Genomic DNA, 17,678 nt, shown 5'->3' on the forward strand with positions numbered 1-17,678 from the left:
ATAGGACAAACATACTTTAATCCTTTGGTATGGATCTTATTTTTAAGAATTCAAATTAAACTATTTTAGAATAAAAAAAATGAATGCATCTTCTTATCATGCTTCTAATGCAAAAGAAAATTTCAATATGCATCTATAAAATAATTTAAGATTCTTCATGAAAAGATGCTACTGACATATCTATTTAAATTGCTTTATTTCTATATATAAAGTAGAATAAATAAAACTATTTTTAATATTTACCTGTCTGCAAATATGTTTTTAGTTTAGAAATTTTGATTTTAAGAGAATACTTTATTTAGTTAGCTACATTACTTTCCTTCTATTAGCTATCATTTCATCTCTTCAAAGCAGTTCCTTATTTACTATCCAATCATAGTCAAAGCAAATTCATATCAGAATCACAAAACCCTACTTTATATTCATAGCTATGTAAAAATCATCATCTGTCAGACTGATAAATTCACACACAATAAAAACTTTTTTCCCCTGCCACAATTTTTCTTTAGCAGATATTTGCTAAAGACACTCAAATATGTATTTTGGTAGAAGATGTGAAATATGTTAATTACAAAAGTTTGTTTTGTGTGTTTTTTTCAGCCAACTTTCAGTTGTATTTTATTTTGACACAAAAGGATCCTTTTCCTCCCATTGTTTAGACTGTGTAAGGGGATGGATAGATATAAAAAAGTTTACTTCAATGCAGAGCTCCCCCATGTCTGCTTATCTTTCAGGGCTCGGTTCTGTGCTGCATCCTCAAGGGAGCTTTTCCCAATCCCCCAGTTATATTAATATCTTTACGTAGAAGTCTCATAATCTTTAATGTGCTCATTTGTGCTGTGAATTTCTAACAGGGTGATGCAGCTGCGTTGTTTCTCATACTCTATGATCATAAAATTTGTTCCCTGAGCATTCTATATAATTAATGATATAAGAAATACAGACTGAGAAGTACAGTTTTGTGATATCCAGGTACTTGAGCATATTGCCTGTGCAACCTTGGTGCATCATCAACAATATTATTGCATCTACTTATCATTTGACTTGTTAGTCCAGGAAGGCTGGGTTAGGTCACAGTAGCAATAAGCCCCAACATATCCGTGTTTCAATCACAGGGTCTGATGAGAGCCTGAGCAACTCTCCAAGGTACCAGTCTTCTCTGGAGTAGCTTGATAATTCAAACTTTACCGTGGAAATGGGGGGACTTTTCCATAATTTCTGTGGAAAGAGAAGAGAGAGGAGAGCGGACACTGCAGCAGTTAAATGCTTTGACCTAGAAGTGACATATATCTCTTTTACTCACAGGCCATTTGGCAGAACAAGTCATAGACAAACCTTTTCTACCTTCAGAGGACACCAGATCCAAATTTGATTCTGTACTTTTACTGATGTTTTGCAATCAAAGGTGTCTACATTTTAACAAATATGCTTAACTATTTTTTTCCATTCACAACATTGGACAATATCAGAGATAGTCTGAGACAGCTGTCAATCTGTATTTTTCTCCTGTTTTTACCAGGTTCTGGATTCAGAAGTTTTACTAGCACCTGGTGCCTTGACAGGAGAATGGGTCTCCCCTCCCTGGATGATTGGGTCAACTCTGACATAGTTGATTTTTGATTAACTAATAGCATTCAGGAATTAAAAGCGTAATAAAAAAAAGCTTCATAGATACTCAGGCATAGAAACCCAAAACAAGCACAACATACAGGAATGAGAAATTAGGGAGCCCTGTCCTATATAATTCTGATATAAAATTGACATTATAATATAACATAGCATACCTAAATTATGCTATAATATATATAATTATGAATTAATTAGACTACTACTGTGGGGATCACAATGAATTTTAAGTACAGTATTTCCTTTAAGATGCCTGCTTTAATTTGTTTTATAATTCAGTATATATTCAACAATGGTTTACAAAGGGGAACAGTTTGCATTAAGTGCATTTATAAAATGCACAGTGATTCAGAAAAATTCAAATGCAGGAATAATGTAAGCTTTAAAATATAGAAAGCAAAGTCATCTGAATTTTAATTTTTTATGCAAAATATTTTCTTAGTTGTATCATTGGACCCAAGCTAATTAACATGATGAAATAAATTAGATGGGAGAAAGGAGACTGGCATATATTGCCTATATAGGCCAGGAGATTTGCATCTTGTAAGGTGCAGGACCAGGGCTTTAACTCAGTTCAGCCTGATTTTGTAAACCTCTCTATGAGCTTTCCATTATCCAGGTAAAATGATGGTAACTTGCAAGAAATAACCTGCATGTACTTTCCTGAATATAAGGCTGTGTCCCACAGATCACTGCCCTGTCTTTTAGGGGACCGTGTGTGTGTGTGTGTGTGTGTTTGTGTGTGTGTGTGTGTGTGTTCATATGTTCAGTCAGAATGGCAAGCATAATAATACTTAGTTCTTAGAACCAATTTGTTTGACAAAAGTTCTTGGGTGAAAATGTTAAAAACTTACAGTATTTTAGGTCAAAGGATAATTATAGTGCGAGATTAGTTTAGTCACATCAGAGGAAGTTCACTTCAGACATTTTTTCTAGTGTCAGCTGCAATATTTTTCACTCACTAATGGGAATCCAAGCTTCCTTAAGAAATTACAAAATATAAAGTAGTATCACATCAAAGTCAAGAACAATGCTCCTGTCAGTTGGAGTGGATTTGTAATTTACTTCTTTCCATTATAGGAGTAAAATTTAAATTGCTTTTTCTTTTTTCTTTTTTTTTCTTTTTTTAAATAATTTCTTGACTAATCCTGGCTATCTGTGCATTGCCTGCTAATTTAGATATCTCTACAGAAATATTCCACTGGGTGGAGATGCCATCCAGACTGAGAAAATGTTCACCTTTTTCTCTGCCTCTCTCATTGAGGCAATGGTTCAGAAGCATTGCTAGTGTCATGATTATGGATAATGATTAGTGTCTATACATTTCTCCATATTTTTCTATTTCACCTGGGATCAACTTAAAATAGCACAGACTATGTGTTTGAACCGCATTGCTCAGTCCTAATGGATATGAAAAACAATGGCATTACACCATTGTCTTACAATGAGATGTGTTGCAAGAAACATTTGTATTAAAATAACCTTATGGGAACATGTTTTCGGCAATACCACTTAGTATCCTATCTACAAGGACCCAAGGAAGAAATTTTCACATTACTGTCTGGAAGTAAAACCTTTTGCCTATAAAACAGATTTTTAAAAAATCTTTTGAATTCTGTCCATAAGGTAACTTGTTTATCTCATTTATTCTTATGGATTCATGTAATTGACAGTTGTTCCTTCTATTGGGTCCACTCAAGTCTTCTCTTTGTACTATGCTCAAGTCAACTCATGCTAAAGATCTTTCTTGATTGCTCATAGAAAGTGGTACCTCTACCTACTTGATTTTATCTTGGTCCTCTGACCTGCTGTTACATTTTTATTGACTAACTTGTTATTCCAGAGTAAAATTTCAGCTCTCTTTTTTTATTTAATTATGCCTATTTCAACAAAGTTCTTGACTGAGTGAATGAAATTGTGGGATAGAAGATGTCTTGGTTGAGGATGCAGTTACAATAGCTTGAGAGCATTCTTTGGGCATAATTAAAATGATAATCTGGTTTTACCACTTCATGAGGTAAGCAGCAGAACTAATGGACCACTCACCAAGTCACCTATGTATGTGGGGGGGGGGGGGTGCAGAACAATGAGAATTCCATGGGGCATAAACAACATAGGGAATTTCCAGAGTTACTTCTATATATCTGATTTTACATCTGTAGTTAAAGCTTTATAAAAGTAAATTTTAACGAAGAAACTCTAATTTGGCACCAAGTTGGTAAAAACAGTGATTTGAGAACTATATAGAACACTTTTTAAAATGCACTTGAGTACTATAAAGCTACAATAATCAAGACATTGTGGTGCTGGCAAAAGAATGGACCAATAGATCAACAGAATAGAACAGTAAGTCCGGAAATAGACCCACATAAAGGAAGTCAACTGATATTTGACAAAGGAACGACAGCAATATAATGGAGCAAAGAGAGTCTTTGCAACAAATGGTGCTGGGTCAGCTGAACATCCACACACACACAAAAATGGATCTAGACACAGACTTTACACCCTTCACAAAAATTAACTTAAAATGAATCACAGGCTTAAGTGTAAAATGCAAAACTGTAAAGCTTCTAGAAGATTACTTGGGAGAGGAATAAACTTTCTTTTACCTTTCAAGTTTCTTTTAGACAGGTCTATTAATTGAATCTACATGAAATATATTAACAAGACAAAATAACCAAACTAATTACATACATATATGGGAACCTACAGGAGACAGTCAGAGACAGAAATAGGAAATGAGGTATATATGACTTTCTGAGCTAAGAGTGAGGTAAGGCACCTTGGGGCTTCAGAGGGGATGAAGATCATTCCCAATATGATAAGAACAGATATTCAGTAATTACAAGTGTCCTCCCCTATAGATAAGTCTTAAAACATAACTTCTGGTAATAACTGTTATTATGGGCAAAGCCCCTAGTTTAAATTCTTTAAGGGAGAGTTAAAAGTTTCCCTTGAGCCCGTAGGGGCTCGACTGCCTTCAGCTCAAAAGAATCTACATGCCACTGGCACATCTTGGGGAGGCCTGTCCTGAACCCCATCAACAACATGGGAAATAATCTAAATGAATTACATATTACAGGTACTTTTAGATTCAACATCAAAGGCATGATGCATGAAAGAAATAATTGACATACTAGTATCCATTAAAATTAAAAACTTCTGCAAAAGACAATATCAAGGAAATTAGAAGATAAGCACAGACTGGGAGAAAATGTTTGTAAAAGACAGATCTAATAATGGACTATTATCCAAAATATACAAATAAGTCTTAAAACTCAGCAATAAAAAATAAAAAATCCAATTAAAAATGGGAAAATACTTTAAAAAACATCTCACCAAAAAAGATATACATATGGTAAAAGACCATGAAAAGTTCTTTCATATCATATGTCATCCGGGAAATGCAAATGAAAACAATATGATACACCTGTTGAAACGGACCAACCCAGAACACTGACAACACCAAATGCTAGAGAGAATGTTTCGCAAAAAAACTCTCATGCATTGCTGCTGGGAATGCATAATGGTGCAGCCACTTTGGAAGTCTGTTTGGCCTTTATTCCAAAACTAAGCATATTCTTATCATATAATCCAGCAGTCATACTCCTTGATATTTATCCAAAGGAACTGAAAACTTATATTCACTCAAAAACCTGTACACGAATGTTTATAACAGCTTTATTCATAATTGCCCAAACTTGGAAGCAACAAAGATCCATCAGGAGGTGAATGGATAAACTGTGATATATCCAGACAATAGAATGTTACTCAACACTGAAAAGAAGTGAGTTATCAAGCCATGAAAAGACACAGAGGAACCTTGAATGCATATTACTAAGTGAAAGAAATCAGTATGAAAAGGTTATGTATTATATGATTTCAATTAAATAACATTCTACAAAAGGCAAAACTGTAGAGAGAGTAAAAGATCAGCGGTTGCCAGGAGTTTCAGAGTGTGGATGGGGAGCGATGAATAGGTGGAGCACAGAAGATTTTAGAGTTAGTGGAAATACTCTGTGTAATACCATAATGATGGACACATGCCATTAGACATTTGTCCAAACTCATAGAATGTACATACACATGGGAGAGTGAAGTGTAATGTAAACTATGAATTTTGAGTTGTTATAGTATGTTAGTGTAGGTTCATCAGTTGTAATAAATGTATTACTATGGTGGGGGATGTTGACAATGGTGGGGTTTATTACATTGCTATCCCCCCAAATTATTCAGAAATATCAACATTTTGGGGGTGAGTCTGTAAAACCATACCCCACCCTGTGCCTATAGCAAACACATGTATGTAAATGTCTCTGCTGACTTCCTTCTTCTACCCTCTTCATGAAAACTGCTAACGGTTTCTCCACTAATTAAAGACTACTAAAAATTATCCCCAGTAACAGTGCTGTTTAGCATTTCTTGACACCGCAGTCCTACTACCATTAATACATAGTGGCCTCAGTAATTTCCCCATATTCCCTGCTGGGGAAGCAATGGAGTGAAAAAGAGATGTTGTTTGGACTTAAAATGACTAATATTCCAATTAATTTTCTAGCAATGCACATTTAAGTGCATTATTCAAGCTCACTGAGCCTCAGTTTCTTCCTGCTTAGAATGGAAATAATGCTATCTACTCTGTATGTGAATCGTTAGAATTAACAAGACAGCATTGGAAGTACCCAACACGCTACCTGACAAATAAAGATAAACCAGTATCATCCCCTCTCCCCATGTGATCAGTTTTCAATCTGAAACGTTCTTCTCAAGTGACATTTAAATCTCAGTAGTGGCCTTCAGTACCTTTTAAGTCACTACACAAAGTGAGAATTTAGGTCTCATAGGTGAAAATAAAAAAACGTCTTGTTTTGTTGTTGTTTTTTGTGGGGTTTTTTGGAATTCCACCTGGGCAGGGCCTCAACTTCAACTATTTAGGGATACCTGTGTAATAGTACCTTCTCCCCTCTAGCGCCTCCCCCCCCCAATAAAATCAGATTATTTGCATCTATCCATAATTGTATGTAGGGCATAACCAAAGCCATTTTCCACTACGTTGTTGGATTTTTAACTTTTCCTGGTACACAATTACCTTTAGAGAGCCGGTAGAACCACCCAGGTAGCTTAGAGAAGCCATTACTATTTCAAAACCATTTTTTCCTAAGATCAATTCAATCCAACTCTCTAAGAAGTAGCTTAAAAGTCTTTGGTGACATGCTCACTCTCTTTCTTTGTGTTTTTTTTTTTCTTTTTCTTCTAGAGGAGCCCTAGTATCAGGGCTGCTAAAAAGCCATGTGTCCTGGGGAGTAAATGTGATCTGAATAAAAACATAGCAACAGGGAACCAAGCTTCATTTGTGCTCCTTTGAAACGTTAAAATAACTCAGCATAGTCAAGAAATCCCTCACTGCTGATCACAAGGCACAAAATAAAAGTCGCAGTCCAAATGAAAAGCATCTCATTCCTAGGGACATACTTCTCATGGCTTTGCAATCTGAACAGTTACTAAATTCAAGGCCTCCTTTCTTTCTTGTTCCTGTCCTCCAGGGGTAACAGAGTGCTCCAAATACAACCCTAATTGGCCTGCTCTGGCTTAACCGGGCCATCTGCTGTGGCTTCTAAGACTGTCTCTTGAGTCTCTGTTCCCTTCTCTGAGCACAGCGAGGATCCTTCACTTGTCCTGTAGTAGCTAGCTGCATGCTAAATTTCTATATATATATGTTTATTTCCTTTTAAAGACTTTTTTCCTAAATGAAAGAGTTTTTTTCTTTTTTAAGTCAGGCCTCTTTGAAGGCATTTGTGCTTAACTTTTCTGTTGGCAATATGGAATGAAATCATTTTTTTTAAAAAGCAAACAAACAAGCAAAAAAACAAGAAACATGCATTGCCTGAACAAGAAGTCCTCTTTATGTCTGTGAATAAAGCAGAATACATAAGAACACATTTAGCTTGGAACGGAATTTGTATGCATTAGGGAAATGGGTTTATAATGTGTTCATCTCCTTAGCAAACACATTGCACTGCCAAAATGAATACTGTAACTAGCAGTGTCTGGCTTCCACTACTGGAATCAGTATTTTTAAGTAATCAGTTTCAGTGTATGTTCTTTAGACTGAGTTATGCCGAATCTCTCTTTCCTTCCAAGGTCATTAATATTGTCCAGGTCATCGTGGGCATTCTGCAGGGAGTACGCACAAATATTCTTTTCATGTTCTATAGAACACTGAGTACTTGAAAACTTTAGAGGGGAAGAGCTCATTTTTTTTTTTCCGTCATGAATTGAAGCCTAAATAAAGCTGTACTATTTACTGTCTAAAAAATTACTTGGCATAAGGAGAATTATAGAATTATATAATAAGAAGATAACACTTATTAAGAGTTGACTGTGGCCTGGACAGAGTGGCTCACCAAAAGGCTGCTGGTTCAATTCTCAGTCAGGGCATATACCTGGGTTGTGGGTTTGACCCCTCAGTCAGAGAGCATATGGAAGGTGATCAATATTTCTCTCTCACATCAATGTCTCTCTCTCTCTTCCCCTCTCTAAGCATGTTCTTGGGTGTGAATTAAAAATAATAATAAACTAAAATAAATTTTTAAAAAAGAGTTGACTATATTCCAGACAGTGTTTTAAGTGCTTTGCATAAATTAACTTTTTAAGTCTTTTGCTTTACACTGTTTTTAAATAATCATGGCTATGAGGCAAGAAACCATAATAGGATGTAGGTCAGACTCAGAAAACTTTGAAAGTCCTAGGTTGGTTTTGGCTATATTTTATTTTATAATCTGTGGGTAATCAGAGGTTATCACTCACCCCTCCTCTGGGTCACTTAAGAGATTGGCTATGCCTATCACTTTGGTGATAGGGAATCATTACAATCAGCTAATTCTTACTCTGTGTTCACATTCTGACTAAGAAATAGTTTCTCTATAATGTGCTTTCCCTACATGGAGAGATTCTGCCTCCAAACATGTTCAGTCAGAACTTTACACATCAGGCCCTGTGAACACGGAGGGTGTGGCTTCATCCTCAAGAGACCGGAGCCTATTCTGTGACTTGAGAAAATTAAATCCAGGTGGTATTTGGGAAAGTAGTGAACTACCAATTCCTCTCAAAGTCGGGGAGCTACTACATAATGAGTGTATAATATTCTATGTTTTGATTAATAGATAATACATAATTATAAATATTTTAGGGTATACTAAAAGTCCCTTCAGACACTTGGTTCAGTTGGGGCTTTCTCATGTGAACCATGTGATTTTAGGTTGTACTGTAAATTGTTGGCAAATTATCTAAACTGCAGATTCAGTGTTTTGAAAAGGCTATGGAATGCCCTGGAGTTTCAGTGGATAACCCAGAAGTTATGCATTGAGATCAAGTTCTGTGTATATAGGAAGAGATAAAATACAGAAAGAAAGGTAGGAGGAGTATTCAGGAGGAGAATTTAAAGTTTCCTATGGCTTAGTTTTTACTCCCTTACTCTTTTCCCTCTGATTGAAATTCAGTAATTCACACTCATGTTTGGGGATACACAATTTCCACACCTTCTTCCAAACAGTTTCTGAAATGTACATTTTCTCCCACCAAAGGGAAAAATAGCCCACTGTGTCCCACCTGCTCTTCCATATGCCGGGCTTCATGTGTAAAAAAAAAAAAATGTTGGTGTTTGTTAGTTCTTTTGGAGAAAGTATAACTAATGGCTGAAATAATTGTTTTTATTTTACACGGATAGAAGCAGAAACGTAGAGACTGAAAGTAATTTGACAAAGAGAAAACCTTAAAAAGAAGAAAGGACTGCCACAGTCCCAATGCCAGAGAATGCCTTCAGATTTCCATTCTAGTGAGAATTCCCTAGATTTCCATTCTAGTGAGAATTCCCTAGAGCGTGGCATAGAATTTTATAAACACGAATGCATGAACAGAAGAAAAGAAAATAGAATTAGTCTGTTGTGGTATGAAAGTCAGGGTTCTTGTCAGTGTGTTGTTTTAAATGATTCATTAAACCTTTCCACCCTTTTACAGCTGTTTTTAATAATTATTTTAGGTGACCAAATGAATGATATTGAGCAACAGATGCTGTTTGCTTTGGCTATCTTTCGGGATAGACTGGAGGCAATAAAAGTACAAAACTAATTGCTAGAAATCTATCACAGTGACATTTAAAAAAATAAAGCAAACAACTGTTTGATTTTTTTTTTTAGTCACAAATTTACCCTCAAATTCTCCATTTTATTTTTCATGAGATTGTTTTGGATCAGAGTTAGACATCTCTTTCAGAATGTTAGTTATTTTCAGCCATTACCTATCATTTCTTACCTCTGTGTACATATGCTGCAGAACTGACTGTGTAACAAGTAATAGGGTCTGCAATCATTAGTATTTCCCTTCTGTAGACTCCAGTTTGCTCTTCTTGTTAGCAAAAAAAGAAAGTTTAAAATAAAATACTTGTTTTAGAGCTTTCGAGCCTATCAGATGAATATTGTAAATCGCTAATAAGCTATCATGGTCTTATTCTCTAGCATTTTACAATGTTTGCTCATAAATTACAGCTGTGATGCATGATGACATATCACTAAATTGAGGTATAATTGCTATAATACTGTATTAGTTTCAGACATACAGCATGATTATTCAATACTGGTATATATTGCAAAATGATCATCACAGTAAGTCCAGTTAACATCCATTACCATGCATGATTACAAAAACTTATTTTGTTTTAGTTTGTGGTCGTCCAGAGCTAGTTGCCCTCTCTCAACTCCCTTTGGAGATTCCCAAGAAAACACTGTGTAGAGCCTTAACCAAACAAGCTCTGAAAACTGAGGATACTTCCAAAAATTTACCAATCTCCGGGAGGTTTCCCCCTCACAGCCATGCAAAAGGCTATAAAAGCAGTCAAAATCAATCTTTTGCAAGGGCAAAATGAATGATTTAATTACATTTTCCTTATTATTATTCTTTATTAATTCTGTCAGTCAACAAATATAATCATAGAATAAGTTGGTGATAAATTTATGATTAGCTGGAATGATGTAGCTAGATTCTTAAAATTTGACTGAGAACATATTGCTCATTGATCCTAAAACTTGATACAGCCCATTTCTAAATTAAACTGTGGTGCTTGGAACTGTTACTGAATAGTGACAAGACCAACATCTTTCTTCTTGACCTTTGCACAATAATAAAATATCCTGTCTCCCTGGCACTTTTACTTTTATAGTTTTCTCTTCTTTCAGCTCCTTGGGGCACTCTTCCAGACCACCTCAGGTTTCCAAGTAGAACTGCATGATTTAGGCCTAATAGCACCTGACAGCAGTAGAGAAACATCCTTTCTTAAAGAATTGAATGGATTTTTCAGAATGCTATCTGGGATGCCACCCCTGCCCACATCACTGATTCATGAGTTCATCTTTGGCAAGACAGCCGCAGAATTACTTTTCCACAGAGAACTGATAACTTCTTGGGGGAGGAGCGGGTCAGACTGTCACTGGGCGAGTATCACTCAGCATAAAGCCCAAATGCTCTGACGCTGTAAGGAGTCCTCAAGTATTTTACAAAATGAGGTTCTTGCTGCTGGAATCCCATCAGGCAGTAATTTTTATTCTGATTACCTATAGTCGCTTCGTCTGTCTCTCAGCATTCCCCTGCCTGCATCTTATCACTACCTTGAAGGAGCATTGGATGTTCTGTCAAATTCCTCATTGTTTATGGCACTGTGTTGTGTCGATAGTATCTTAAAGTAAACAAAAATCGGAACAGTGAAAACAATGTCAATCTGTCTTTGCCTCTGCAGAATTTCCTAAGATTTATAAGACCTTCCAGGAAAGTGATGATGTTAGAACAGATTCAGGTCTCTGTGTTTGTGACTCTGCTTTTTAAACCTTATTTAAGCTTGTTTTAAAAAATAATAATAATTTATCTTTTGCTTAGAACTTGAGTCACAGGTGGCAAAACTTCTTCTGACATTTGTATTTCCACTCCATGTTTTATTTTGGCACATGCTGATTTGTTTTTGAGATCTGAATACACTACTGAGAGTAATTGATTACAACATAAAATGGAATTGGTTATTTTGTGTATGGAATGAGAGTATTTTGGCCTCTCTAAAAAGCAATTATTGTAAAAGTAGAATGGATACTACTTAATGAGACCTTCTGGGAGCTTGCTATTCAAAGGGAAGTGTGAGAAACACTAGGGAGCTTCTTAGAAATGCAGAATCTTGGGTCCCACCTTAGATCCACTGAGTCAGAATCTACATTTTACCAAAATTCCCAGCTGGTTTGAATGCATGTTTAAGTTTGAGAAATACTGTTTTAGAAACCACGGAATTAGCTACTTTGTTTTATGTAATCTTCTACAGAGCATTTCAATGTAAATAAATATTCATTCCATTGTAAAGATAAGAAATCTGGTTGGGAATTTTTTTCTTTCTTTCTTTTAATATATCTTTATTGTTGAAAGAATTACAGATGTCCCCCTTTTTTCCCCTCAAAGTCATACAGTTAAATTAGGATTGAGTGTCCCAAAGTATTTGTCCAAATTTGAATGCAGATATACTTGAGCAAAGCCCTAGCAAAGAGCCTTTTTTCATTTGTGTGGTTTTTTTTTGTTTTGTTTTGTTTTTAATAAAATAGCCTTTGTTAAATCTAATATAAGTGCTCTCAACATTTTTGGATGTCTTCAAGAGATTAATCTTGGGCTTGTATAACGTAAAGGGAAAAACAAATTTTTAGCTTCCTCCAATGAGTAAAAAGTTTAATAAGAAAGTTACATAATATAAAACTAATGCCACTAGCACTAAAACATGTTTAACAGAACTTAGAACTACATGTCTAATAAACTTCATTTTGAGTATGCAAGTATGATTTTATGCTTTCATTTATTTGCTACTCAAGGCAATACTAATGATAGTAGTTTTTTCTAAAATATGGTGGTGAGGCCTGAGTTAGAATAAACAAGGATTTCAGTAATCGAGTTAAATAAGTACACAGGGGAGAGTGTGACAAGTTTAATACTGAGCTAAAGCATCCCCTCATTTCTTATAAAGATTATAAAAATTCTTTAAAACTTGTACACTGTTATGTTAGTAGATGCATTACTAGAGTGTGAAACACTGTGAACTCTTTTAAAATGAATAATAGTGTAAAATCCTCCGGAAAACAGGCAAGAAATATCTATGCTCATGCTAATTCAATAATTATGCTGATTGTTGAGACATGGTGGAAAACTAAATGTATGCTCTGCAGGTACCACTCAACATAGGAGTGGATTATTCATGCAGGGACTATGTATTACAAATGAACAATCAGAGGTGATCTGAAAAAGGATTTTAGTAAGAGAATCACATAGCTGTAGTCTGAATATGAAAATATTTAATTTCCGGGACACCTTGGGGTGGTTTATTAAGAAAACAAAATAACTCTCAAAAATAAGAGATGTATGTTTCCCTTACCTCTAAGTTAGTTGCCATAAAAAGGCCCTAGGGCTAGTCATTAAAAAAAAAAAAAAGCTTAGATATAATGAGCTAAGGGGGAGTCACTCCAGATTCAATGACTTTCAATTTCTTAAGGCAAGAGGAGGAGGAATTTTCAGCTCTAAACACTTGTCTTTCAAACTCTCTTTGTTTATAAAATGTGGCCCAAAACGTAAATCTTTCCACAGTAAAGAATGGTTTCCACTTAGCATGTCATATGTAAGTAACATGGTTTCACTCATTTTCTTTTTTGGTGATAAATAGCAAGCTTTCACTCTGTGATAAGCCATCTTCATCATTCACTTCTATTCCAAAGTCATGTATAAGAACCTATTAAAATGAATTATTTAAGAATCCACTGAACCTGCTTCTAGGATGTCTTTAAGAAGCATCCTTGATGATATCCTTGATCACGCTGATGACATCATATTATTTGCACATTTAATTGAATGTTAAAAATTGACTGTTTTGATATCTGGGTATTGGCTGAAGTCTCCAAATTAAGTGCAGTGAAGTGTTAGTGTATGTTATTTCAAGTAGATATGTTTGTGCAGGATTTGCCATCAGAATGACTCTTGGCTTTGTGGACCTCTGATCCTTTACCCAGGCTTAAGCAAGCATGAGGGTGGGGTTGGGGTAAGATTAACATGCGGGAGTCCCATACTGAGGATTTTTTGGGGAAAGAGTTACTGAATGACTGAGTGCCGAGTTCTCCATTCCCCACCAAGATCAGAACAGGTAGTATCCATCTTAAGCCAAGAAATAAGTCTTCAATATATCTACTTTGAAAGCTTCCTACATGTTATCTGGGGTATGAAGGAAAGAAAAACAAGTGTATACCTTTTGCCTGGAAAAGTCCAAAAGTGGAGAGATGGTTGAGATTGCACTGCATGCCCACTGATCAACATGAGGCAGGGTCAATATTTCCTCCCAAAAAGGAGGCAGGAAAAATAAACCCCTCTCCCAGTCAAGATTGGGGTTTGTAACAATTTTTCTTCCATCCAGAGATGGTATCCTCTACATATGGAAAGAGTGTAGGGAGAGAGTCCACACCAGGAATGAAGGTGTAAGAGGACTCTGTCCAGGTGCGTGGGTATGAATGGTGATTGAAGGAGGCAGGGAAGGGGTCTAAATCACCCAAAAATACAACCCCTGAAAAGACCAGCCTGTGAGCATCTTTCTAAATGAAAGGGTCCCCATACCAGATTAACTGTATCGACCAAATCAGTCTTTATGCACCCTCCATGCCCCACTCCCTTCCTTAGGAGGCAGAGCCATGGGCAGCCCAGTGAGAGGGAAAGGAGTGGAAGGGAGCTGTGAAGAGAAGCCAGTGGTGAGAGCAATAGAATTGTTTTTCCTAGTCTACCCTGTTTAGTTCAGGCCTTAAAAATCCAACAAGCTAGTTACATTCGCAAAGAAAACAGCATGAAAAATTGCCCTATTTAGAGGACCCAAATTTTAAAGTTTTTTTATGAAACATGGGAAACATGATTCACCAATTATGTGTTAAAAAGTATTTTTAACAGTCACTTGTGTAGTGTGTTCCATATGTCAAGTCATTTTCTAAGCACTTTACAAATGTTAACTGACTTTATCATTTGTAATCTTTATGTGTCAAAATAAAATTCTGAGGGACATTTTCTATGTGCCTCTTTCATTTTAAATTTATTGGAAAGAAATTAGGATAAAAGATTGCAGTAAGCAAGCACACACAAACACCTAATGTTACTATTAGCATTTTGCATAAATCACAAAAATACCTTTGCAAAACCACTTTACCTAATGCTTTGATTTGGGCTAACTGCTGGTTTTGTGACAACCTGGGAAAGTGTAGGTTTTAATAGAAATTCACTTCTATACAGATTAAAAATACGCAAGTGGCACTTTGTTAAGACAAAATTATACTTGAAATGCTCATCAGAACCTTTTAAAACTTTTCTAAAATGCTAATTAAATCTATGCATAGCTGGTGGCTGATGAGCGTCAAAACATCTATAAATTTTATACACAAGATGATCCTCAAGAAGACCTTGTATAAAAATACCAGAACTTTAAAGCAATTTGTTAAATTTTGTAAATTGTGAAAACAGCTAAAATGTGTAAGCCTAGTACCAAATTCATTTGGAGAAACTGAAGTAAAGAAATACACTGTCCATTCTCATGTCAAGATATACAAAATAACACTGTGTTTACCAAATTTGAAACATGTAATATTTTTGATTGAATTCTTCTGAAATGTCAATTAAGCAAACATTTTTTCTCTTTACTTTTAACAATTTAATTGAGGTATAATTTACATGTTGTAAACTGCATGTATATAAAATTTACTATTTGATAAGTTTTAATATATATTTTATATGCATATATATCAAAACATCAAATTTTAAAAATTATATTTATATGCAACTTATCAAATATATATAAATATAAGAATATATAATTTATCAAGTATGTATGTTTATATATATATATATATGAGTATGTGTACATATATGAGTATGTGTATATATGAGTATGGAGGGGAAGCAAAAGGTTTATAGCCATGAGTACATGAAACAGAGTTTATTCTAGTATTATTATTTATTAATTATTGTATTATTTTTCCTTACAAACAACTGTAAACTTACATTTGAAAGTGAATATTATTCCACTTTCTCAATGTATGCTAATTTATTTATTCATTCATGCTAAATAAATTTAGTTGCTCCAATTTTGGCAATTATGAATAAAGCTTTATTAACATCCGTGTGCAGGTTTTGTGTGGAAATTAATGCTTCATGACTTTGAATAAATATCGAGTAGTGTGATTGCTGGATTGGTATGGTAAAAGTGCATTTAGCTTTTTATGAAACTGCCAGACTGCTTCTAAGGTCAATGTACCATTTTGGATTCCCACCAGGAATGATTGAGAGTTCCTGTTTCTCCACTTCCTCATCAGCATTTGGTGGTGTCAGTGTTCTGGATTTGGACATTCTTTAAGGTATGTAATGTTATCTCATTGTTTAATTTGTGTTTCCCTGATGAGATACGGTTGGAAAATCTTTCCCTATACTTATTTGCATCTGTTTTAATCATCTTTGGTGAAGTGACTGTTAAGGTCCTTGACTCAGTTTTTATTCATATTGTTTGTTTCCTTTTTGTTGAGTTTTAAGAATTCTTTGTATATTATTGGTAGTACTCCTTTATCAGACATGTCTTTTGAAAATATCTTTTCTCAGTCTTTGGCTTGTCTTCTCAATCTTTTGACCATGTATTGTAGAGCAGAGCTTTTAATTTTAATGAAGTCCAGCTTATCAATTATTTCTTTCATGCAGTGTGTATTTGGTATTATATCTGAAAAGTCATTACCGTATACTGGTCATTCAGTTTTTCTCTGTGTTGTCTTCTAGGAGTTTTATAGTTTTGAATTTTACATTTATCTATGATTCATTTGGATTTAATGTTTGTGAAGGGTATAAGGTCTGTGTCAAGAATCATTTTGAATTTAGCATGAAACATTTTATTTTTATATAGATTTTATCTTTGTTTCTTGCATAATTATCCATATTTATTTAGGGCTGAATATTTGAAATGGAAAAGTTATGATATTTTGGAAAGCCAAATTACAAGAATTGCTATATTTTGGCATAGTTCTTTTTACATTGTCTTTAACAAATTTCAAGCTTTTGAAATTATATATTCATTCTAAGTTGCTTATAAAAGATCAAAAATCTATATTTTCTAGTTATAGAACATTCAAAATAGTGTATTTCTTTCAAATACCATCGCCCTATTGGAGAAAGTTTTTCTAACCAATTCTGCAAAGTAAATTAGGAAAAAAGAAGAAAATAATATAAAAAATAATTTACATGTAATTTATTTCAGTGATAGCTGATGGCATTTATGTCATATTGCCCAAACTCCAGAATTCTGGGTTTGGAGGATTCAATAAAGTTTACTTAGTGTAATTATTCACTTTACAGATGATGGACTACAGGTTCAGTGGAGCTCAATGACTTGATGAGGTTCACTCAGCACTTGGTTATAAGAGAGATGGTTTAAATATAAATCCCCTGACTACATCTAGTGCGTGAGCTCCTGGCTTAATCTACAGTGAAGGCAGTCAAGTCTGTACATCAAATGGTTTTGTTGAATAGTCAAGCATCTATTCCCTTCCTTTCAGAGCTATGCATGCTTACTACATCCATGATAACAAGACTTGTCGTTGTTCCACATTGCCTGTTCTCTCAATTTTCCTTAGTAATAAAATTCAGAAACTTTAACTGGGCACATGGGCATTTGGAGTAAAGACTGCATTTCCCAGCCTTTCTTGTAAGGTTTGGTCACAGGATTAACTACTGGCCAATGAGATGCAAGCAAGAGTTTTAGTTATACGTTCTGGGAAGTGTTCTTCAAGGGAGATAGATACACATTTTCTCTGCATTTTTGCCTTCTTCTGGCTAGAGTTTGGACAAAGCAGCTAAAACTGGAACATGTTAGATAACATGGTGAACCTAGATGATGGGGATGAGAGAACAACATGACAGTAAAAGACTTGATACCCAGCAAGTGTGTTGAACCATCGCAGACTTTCATTTTACCTACT

The sequence above is a fragment of the Miniopterus schreibersii genome, assembly GCF_964146895.1.
Source record: "Miniopterus schreibersii genome assembly, chromosome: 12".
NCBI classification, from domain to species: domain Eukaryota; kingdom Metazoa; phylum Chordata; class Mammalia; order Chiroptera; family Miniopteridae; genus Miniopterus; species Miniopterus schreibersii.